Here is a 9,222-nt window from a genome sequence, read left to right on the forward strand (position 1 = left end):
ATGACAGGTTATACAGTATACATTTTACACATAAAACATTGAATAAAATAAGGTAGAACCCTAATAACACCATTCAAATACATAGAACATTTTAATTCAGTAAATACAGTACAGTAATACAGTATAAAACAGTGTCAATCACGTTAAACTTAAGTAGAGGTGGTGGCTGCATTTTCTTGGACTGGCTTTTCCATAGCTGGCTTTTCCACTGCAAAAGTCTTTAAAAAGGATTTTATCTATGTCTGCTCTCCTGCATGAATCTTTGAACAATAGATCTTCCTATAGCAAGCCACTGCATCATTGAGAGCCCTGGAGACTTTGGCAGACCATTCACGAAAAGGATCACTGCTCTGTATGATTTCCGTCATCTCATCCAGCAATCCAAATAAATGGGAGAGATTCTTTGTCGTCCTGCCCTACGTCATTGTCATCATCGGCCTTGCTTTCTTCGGATAGCCACTGTTGGTCAAGCTCAACCAGTTCCTCATTAGTCAGTTGCTCATTGTGAGACTCCAACAACTCCTGTACATCATCCTCCACCTCCGCTAAGCCAACATCCTTCGCCAACTTGACAATTTCTTGCTCAAGAGCAGGAATGGCATCAAATCCCAAGAAGCTGTGAACAGCATCTAGCCACGCATGGTGCCAGACGCCGTTCCTACATTGTGAAGTGACCATTTCCCATGCTGCGTGCATGTTTCCCACGCCATTCAAGAGGTTGTAGGATTTGCAAAACTCCTTTACACTGGGCTTTCCTTCACCTGCCGTCTCCTTAATCAGCATGGAGAACGTCCTCTGTAGGTAATAAGCCCTGAAGGTGGCCATTACACCCTGGTCCATAGGCTGCAGCAACGATGTGGGTGGCAAAAATAGGACCTTGATGTTCAGGCAGAGGGCTTCATAGTCCAGTTGGTGGGCACTTGTGTTATCCATCAGAAGGAAAATCTTAAAGGCCAAATTTTCCTTCTGACAGTAAGCCTTAAATTCAGGGACAGCATGGTCTACAAATCACTCACGGAAAATATTGTGTGTCATCCAGGCCTTTCTGTTTGACTTCTAAATTATGGGGAGATGAGACTTGATGTAGCCCCTCATTGCTCTTGGGTTTTCACTGTGGTAGACAAACAAGGGCTTCAACTTGTAATTGCCTTTTGCATTTCCCCCAAGCAAAAGGGTTAAGCTGTCTTTTGAGGCTTTGAATCGAGGAGCAGTCTTCTCATCACGAGAAATGTAAGTCCTTGTTGGCATCTTCTTCCAGTAAAGGCCTGTCTTGTCGATGTTAAAAACTTGTTTTGAAGAGTAGCCACCTTCCAAAACAATTGTGTTTAGCTGCGCAGGAAACATTTCAGCTGCTTCTTCATCCGCACTAGCCACTTCTCCTGTGAGTTTTACATTATGTAGATTAGCATGCTTCTGAAACCTGTGGAACCACCCACGACTAGCATTGAAGGTCTCCTTTTCTGCTGTTGAGCTCTCTCTCCCTCTCTTTTAAATCATTATATAGGCTTTTGGCCTTCTCCTGAATCAAGCTTAAACTAACTGGCATTTTCTTTTCATGGAGGTCATCAATCCAATCAGCCAACAAACATTCCATCTGCTTCTCTGTTTCGTTATTTTCATTGATGAGAATTTCATAGCACTTCTAGTGCTTTCACAAATTCAATCAGCACTGTTAAAAAATTGAGCGTACCATCAAAGCAGGCAAACCGAGAAAACGAGCAACGTTGGCTGCACGCTCACTTCTTTCAATACGCTTTAAAACATTTAATTTCACTTCTAATGTTACACTCTTATGTTGCCTATTAGACACAGGCCCACTCTTAACACTTTGAACGCATTTTGCACTCATGATGGCTACAGGACAGTACTGTACTGAGTGCCGCCCCGCCTCTTCCCGCCCTCCTCCTACCCTGCCTCTTTCCACTCCCTGCACCCACGCCCCACTTCTTCGTGCCCAGTTCCACCCTCTCCTCCGAGTACCCCTCCGCTCCTCCCCACCACGCCTCCTGAAAACCGTCTAACAGCTGACCACGTCAGACAGGAGGCCCTAGGAGGGAGGGGGAGGACTTGATGCAAGTACAGTACTGTACTGTACAATAGGGGAACATGTTCCAGTTCACGTCGGTCCCGATCTGGGCAAACGATGGATATGTGGATCAGGACCAACGTGAATTGGAACACGTTTCCCTATTGATGAGTGTGGCAGGGCAGGGGTATAAACGCCTTGGATGCCCTGCTAAACGGGTGGCTCCCCCCCTGCTCCCCGGCAGGGCAGCCGGGTGCAGCGGCCCAGATACTCAGCAAGGAGATCAGCTGCAGACCCTAATGAGGGTAGGCTCAGGGAATCAGCTGAGCCAAGGGGAGCCAGCTGGGCTGGTGACTGGGAGGAGATATAAGCCCAGAGAAAGGCTCAGTGGGAGGCTAGCCAGGGGAGAAGACAGGGGATTGCAGCTCTGTCTCTACCAACTACAGGAAGCCTCAGGGGTCGAGAGACCCAGGGAAGGGTCAGTGTGGGGATCAATGGTGGGGGAATTGGGGCTGCACTGAGCACTGTAAATAAAAAGACACAGGTGAAACAACTGAGAGAGGCATTGGGGCCCCTTCTTTGACCAGCCTAAGCACAGAGCACAGGGACGAGAGGGAAGGAAGCTGTGCAGACCCTGTGACAATGAGCGACAGATATCTGAAACAACGGATAAGGGGGAGACGTATACTCGGGACCCCCTGTGTTGTAGAAGGGGAAAGCAGAGAGAAAAGTGTCTCAGTGTTTTGGGGAAAGGAATAGCAAAAAGAGAGACTGAGGGAAATGAGTTAAGAGCAACTGAAGAAAAATCAGTCACGCTCCATCCAGACTGAATGCATCACTTCAGTGGAAATTGTGAACAGATCTACAGGTAGAGCAAGAGAAGCTGCAGCTGCAGAGAGACAGACTGCAGCTGGAAGCCCAGCAATTTGCAGACTGGGAAAAGCAGTGTCAGCAGAAGGAGAGAGAGAGAGAAAGAAAAGGAGCATCATCAGCTCGATATGAAGAGACTGCACCAGCAAAACCCTAACTGGTAGGTGGAGTGAGATGCCATGTATGGTACCTGTCCCAATGAGTAGCATAGACTCCAAATTATTTCCTGACTTTAGGGACAGGGAGGAGAATGATGCATTTCTAAATGCTTTTGAAATGGACTGTGAATTGAACAAAGTGGGGCAGGAGGACATGGTGCTGTGTCTGACTTCACTGCTGTCAGGGAAGGCTTTAGACACTTTCACCCATATGGACGGAGATGACTAAAAAGATTAGGGCCTATGCAAATAAGCTTTGTTGCAAAAAGATTGACCCACGAACCATAGGAGTAGGAGGAAGTTTCAGTAAGTTCAGGAAAAAGGGGACATGAGCTATGCTGAGGTTTCAACCCAAATAAGGGGTTACCTAAGGAAGTGGAGAACTGGTTGGGGGATTACCAGGGTCGATGAGGCCAATGAATTAATGAGTTTAGAACAATTCTATAAACTCTGCCACTCCAATCTAAAATCATGGTTAACAGACAAAGATACTAGAAAGGTGTGTTTAGCGGGGAGCTGTGGACAATTGACTGGGGTTTGATAGAAAACCTAATAATGATGGAGTAGGATCAGATACCCTGAGCAAGCCAGTTTGCCAAAGAGCCAGAACCTGGGTGTGCTTTCTCTCTGAGGACAATGACAGTGTTATTATTAGTGACCACACAGCTCTCCCAAAGCAAAATTCATTTATTCTTAAGGCAAAACTCTTACAGTGCTTACTAATAAACATATCAGAAATCATCCATCTTCCACTTGGGGAGTTTGATAGGGCAAAGACCCTCTCAAACCTTCAGCAAGGGTGGGGACCTGTCCTTGGACAGAAGGCCCTTTCCATTTGTGCACTCAGCCTTTTGTTCCCAAAGTCCTGCTTTGTGCCCCAGCCTCCTGAAAACAGGTGAAGCCGGTCCCTCTCCCTATAGCTCAGGAGATCAAGCTTCAAAGGCTGGGAATTTACATATCCAGCCTTGGGATTTTGCATTACTCACCCCCTAGTCATTCCAGATTCCACAGGCACCCTTTCACCCTGCAGTGATCCAGGAACACAGCAATACCCATCACCTGTCTGGATACAAAGGGCTATGATTCATGTACAGCTCATAGTGTCTGGCCCATCTCAGTATAACAGATTTTTGAGGTTTTCGTGATTTAAACATAAATTATAACACAGGCCCCCAAATAGGCAGCAGGTTTAAAATGAACAAAAGGAAGTATTTTTTCACACAATGCACAGTCAACCTGTGGAACTCCTTGCCAGATGATGTTGTTGTGATGGGTTGGGTCACAGAGACCCCCTTTGACTGTCACCTGATGTGCTGAGACTACCTTTGAGCCTGTTTTCTCTGCCAGTTTGGGCCTCCAGAACCCTGTCTTGTTGAGCCAGATATGCTAATCTGCTGCAACGCAGACCCAGGGTCTGACCCACATACCCAAAGCTGCAGACTTAACTAAAAACAGCTTAGCAAGTGCTCCTGTCTCTAGCACCCAGACTCCCAGATCCCAATGGGATCCAAACCCCAAATAAATCCATTTTACTCTGTATTAAAGCTTATACAGAGAAAACTCGTAAATTGTCCACCCTCTATAACACTGATAAAGAGATATGCACAGCTGTTTGCTCCCCCAGGTATTACTTACTCTGGGTTAATTTTTTGCTTATTAAGTATAAAAAGTAGGATTTAAGTAGTTCCAAGTAATAACAGACAGAACAAAGTTACCAAGCAAAATAAAACAAAACATTCAAGTCTAAGCCTAATACATTAAGAAACTGATTACAGATCAAATCTCACCCTCGGAGATGTTCCAATAAGCTTCTTTCGCAGACTGGACTTGTTCCAAGTCTGGGTCCAATCCTTTCCCCAGCACAGTTCTTGTTAGCTCCAGCTCAGATGGTAACTAAGGGATTTCTCATGACTGGAATCTCCTTTGTTCTGTTCCACCCCCTTATATAGCTTTGTCACAAGGTTGGAATATTTTGTCTCTCTGGGTCCCCACCCCTCCTTCTAAATGGAAAAGCACCAGATTTAAGATGGATTCCAGTACCAGGTGACATGGTCACATGTCCTGTGAGACCCCAAGCCTTCATTCTTCCTGGCCTGACTCACAGGAAGGCTTGCAAGTAAACAGAGCCATTTATAACCAATTGTCCTAGTTGATGTGAGCCATCAAGATTCCAAACCACCATTAATGGCCCATACTTTGCATAATTACAATAGTACCTCAGAGTTATATTTCATATTTCTAGTTTTAGATATAAGAATGATACATTCATACAAGTAGGATGAACACACTCAGTAGATTATAAGCTTTGTAATGATACTTTTCAAGAAACCTTTTGCATGAAGCATATTCCAATTACATTATATTCACAGTCATTAGCATATTTTCATAAAATCATATGTAGTGCAATGTCACAGTGGTGAAGGCCAAGACTATAACAGGGTTCAAAAAAGAACTAGATAAGTTCATGGAGGTTAGGTCCATCAATGGCTATTAGTCAGGATTAGCAGGAATGGTGGTCTAGCCTCTGTTTGCCAGAAGCTGGGAATGAGTGACAGGGAATGGATCACTTGATGATTGCCTGTTCTGTTCATTCCCTCTGGGGCACCTGGCATTGGTGTGACGAACTGGGACTGTTCTTAATGTGGTCTTTGAATGCTGACAGGGGAGTGTGGCTAGGATAGTCTGCATTGGGGATGGGAGACTGACCGAGGGAAGCTACCTGAGCATGTAACGTGAGAACCCAGGAAGGGGTTAGAGACCAGGTGACACCTTTGCCCAGGAAACTGAACAAAGGCTGTGGGAGGGGTCGCTGAAGGGAGAGTTTCAGGAGCTGGCTGGTGATATGGCTGGGAGGCAGACGGGGCTCTGACCTCCCAAGGGGGCTGGGGTGCCTTGGGACCCCCAAGATGGACCTAACTGCGGGGGATCCTGTTGTCTGTGCCTGCAAGAACTGTCTTGGACTGTGTTCCTGTCATCTAAATGAACCTTCTGCTTTACTGGCTGGCTGAAAGTCATGGTGAATCGCAGGAAGCCGAAGTGCAGGGCCTTGTGTCCCCCCACAGTCCGTGACAACTAGTAGCAGCAGTGGGATCTACTGCACCCCGTGGACGGCGCTTCCTGCAGTAAGTGACTGGGGAGCAGTAAAACGAAGGGGGATCGACGGGGACCAGGTGGGTTGAAGAGTCAGAGAGAGACGGTTCAGGGGGCGATTAACCCGTGGGAGTAGGTGACCAGAGAGAAGGACTGTTGCAATAACAGGGTTCCCCGGGGGATCGCAGCGAGCGGTCCCGGGGCAGAGGAGTCTGCAGCTTGACCCTGGCAGAGAGGTGGTGACCTGAAGAAGGGCTGGCACACTAGGGGTCTCCCTGGAACGGTGGAAAGCAGAGAGCACAGGCCAGCAAGTGGCCAGCAGGAGGATGTATGCTAAACGCCTTAAGAGCGACCAGGTGGAGCTGTGCAGGCAAAGGGGGCTGCGCATTGGGAGGTCCACCAAAGAACAGCTAATTGCCCATCTGGAGGAGAGGGATCGCTGAGATGAACCGAGCCCTGTCCCTGAGAGAAGTCGCCTGGCAGATGCAACGTGGGCCCCGGGGCCTGACATGGCTGGGGGGGTCAGACTGCTGCCGAGGACATCCCGAGACCCTGCCTACCTATACCTAGGGGAGAGGTTGGGGGAAGCCCAGTGGATACCAAGGGCACCCTGACCCCGGAGGCCAGCAGGGGATCGTCCCGGCAGAGCTCCCCGTCCCGGGAGCGGATGCGACTGGAATATGTCAGGAAGCTGAGACTGCAAGAGCTCGAGTTAAGGCAGCAAGAACTGAAGCAGGAGCGGGAAGAGAAGGAGAAACAACTTCAGCATGAGCAGGACCAACATCAGCATGAGCTGGAACTGGCCAGGCTGAGGAGCAGTGGGGCCCCGGCTGCGGTGAGCGAGGGGGGACCCAAGACTGCAAAGAGCTTTGATAAGTGCTTCCTGGCCCAGCGTAAGGAGCGGGAGGACATGGATACCTTCCTGACGGCCTTTGAGAATACCTGTGAGCTGCTCCAGGTTGACCCTGTAGACAGGCTCCAGTTTCTCATCCTCTCACTGGACTCCACAGCCAGGGAGGTGTACAGCGGACTGAAAGGGGCGGAGACAGGGGACTACGAACTGTTCAAAAAGGCCCTGCTCCGCGAGTTTGGGCTGACCCCTGCGATGTACCGGCAAAGGTTCCGGAGTCAGCGTAAAACCCGTGAGATCACATACCTACAACTAGCCAACTGGGCGCAGGGGTATGCCCGCAAGTGGACAGCTGGCGCCCAAACTAAAGAGGACCAGCTTGACCTATTCATACTGGAGTACGTGTATGAGCAGTGCCCATCCGACCTGAGGTGATGGTTGATGGACCAAAAGCCAGAGAACCCACAGCACACAGGCCAGTTGGCTGACGAGTTTGTGAACAGTCGGGCAGGGGATAACAGGAAGGAGTTCCAAAGGAACAGGCCCGTCACAACGCAGAGAGAGTGTCACCATGGGACCTCCCAGAGGGGAAATACGGAAAACCCCCACCAAAGGGGAACATCCAGCGTCAGGGCCATCCGACCCGCTCGAGGGGATCCACAGGACATGGGCTGCTATCACTGTGGCCAGAGAGGCCACATACGGGCCCAGTGCCCCAGGCTCAGGGACAGACTGAGCAGACCAAACCCACAGAGGGTTGACTGGGTAGAGACCCAGCCGGGCGAGAGACAGCATTCCCAGGGAAGGGGGGGCTGGCAGAGTACCACCTGCTAAGGAGGGAGGAGAGCTCCAAGCCAGCTCCTCTGGGGGGCTGGATGCTCCAGACTCAGGGTTTTCGGTTTACAGGGTGGGCGCGGGGCTGTCCCTCCGGAGAGAGTACCTTGTTCCCCTGGAGGTGGATGGGAGGAAGGTCAATGGATATTGGGATACGGGCGCAGAGGTGACACTAGCCTGGCCCAAGGTGGTCGCCCCAGATCGGGTGGTGCCCAACACCTACCTGACCCTGACAGGGGTAGGTGGGACCCCATTCAAGGTGCCTGTGGTGAGGGTACACCTGAAGTGGGGGTCCAAGGAGGGCCCCAAGGACATGGGGGTACACCCGTATTTGCCCACTGAGGTGTTGATGGGGGGGGACCTGGAGGACTGGCCAAGCAAGCCCCAGGGTGCCCTGGTTGTGACCCGCAGTCAGAGCCGGCGAGGGGCACTGCGCCCTGGCCTTGGGGAGGCGCAGGACCCTAACCTGGTGGGGAGGAAACACCCAGGGACATGACTCAGGGAGGCTGCGGCTTCAGACCCAGCCGGCAAGAGACAGCAGGTGGCCTTCCCTGTCCCAGCTGCTGAGTTCCAGGCCGAGTTGCAGAAAGATCCCTCCTTGCGGAAGATAAGGGACCTGGCCGACCTCAGTGTGGTACAGACCATGGGGAGAGGTGGCCGGAAAAGGTTCCTGTGGGAGAAAGGGTTCCTGTACTGAGAATGGGCTGCCCCAGGGAAAATGGAGTCAGGGGGGATCAGGAGGCAGCTGGTGGTACCCCAGAAGTATCGCTGCCAGCTGCTGTACCGGGCCCATGACATTCCCCTCTCAGGGCACCAGGGAACCTGGAGTACCCAGCAGAGGCTGCTACGGAGCTTTTACTGGCCTGGGGTCTTTGTTACTGTCTGACAGTACTGCCGATCCTGTGACCCCTGTCAGAGGGGGAGGAAGGCCCGGGACAAGGGGAAAATGGCTTTAGGACCCTTGCCCAGCATAGAGGAGTCTTTCCAGAGGGTGGCCAAGGTTCAAAGGGGGGCTCTGAACCAAGAGAGCCCGAATCACCGACCTCCAGACTGGAACGCTGAGAGAAGACCCCAGCCCAGTTGGAACCCCAGGGGTATTGGGGTGGGAAAAGGGCACAGGCTGCATAAACCTTCCCACATGCGAGCTACGAGTGCCATCGAGCACCCCCGACCTAAGGGGGGGCGTGAAACTGGAGGGGCCTGGTGTAATTCTCACCAAGGAATGGGAGGGATGCTGGGGCATCTACGGGAATGGGGGTAGGTTCGAACTTCCCCGGGTCACTGGCTAAAGTGACCCCGCTCAGTTCGGTCTTGAAGGGGGGAGAGATGTGACGAACTGGGACTGTTCTTAATGTGGTCTTTGAATGCTGACAAGGGAGTGTGGCTAGGATAGT

At 50.7% G+C, this 9,222-nt stretch overlaps 1 pseudogene; it reads right to left on the reverse strand.

Annotated features, from left to right (window-relative positions):
- Positions 1-369: 369 nt before the first annotated feature.
- Positions 370-1,594, reverse strand: LOC128834227 (tigger transposable element-derived protein 1-like; annotated as a pseudogene).
- Positions 1,595-9,222: the final 7,628 nt, after the last annotated feature.

This window comes from Malaclemys terrapin, chromosome 1 (genome assembly GCF_027887155.1).
Source record: "Malaclemys terrapin pileata isolate rMalTer1 chromosome 1, rMalTer1.hap1, whole genome shotgun sequence".
NCBI lineage: Eukaryota > Metazoa > Chordata > Testudines > Emydidae > Malaclemys > Malaclemys terrapin.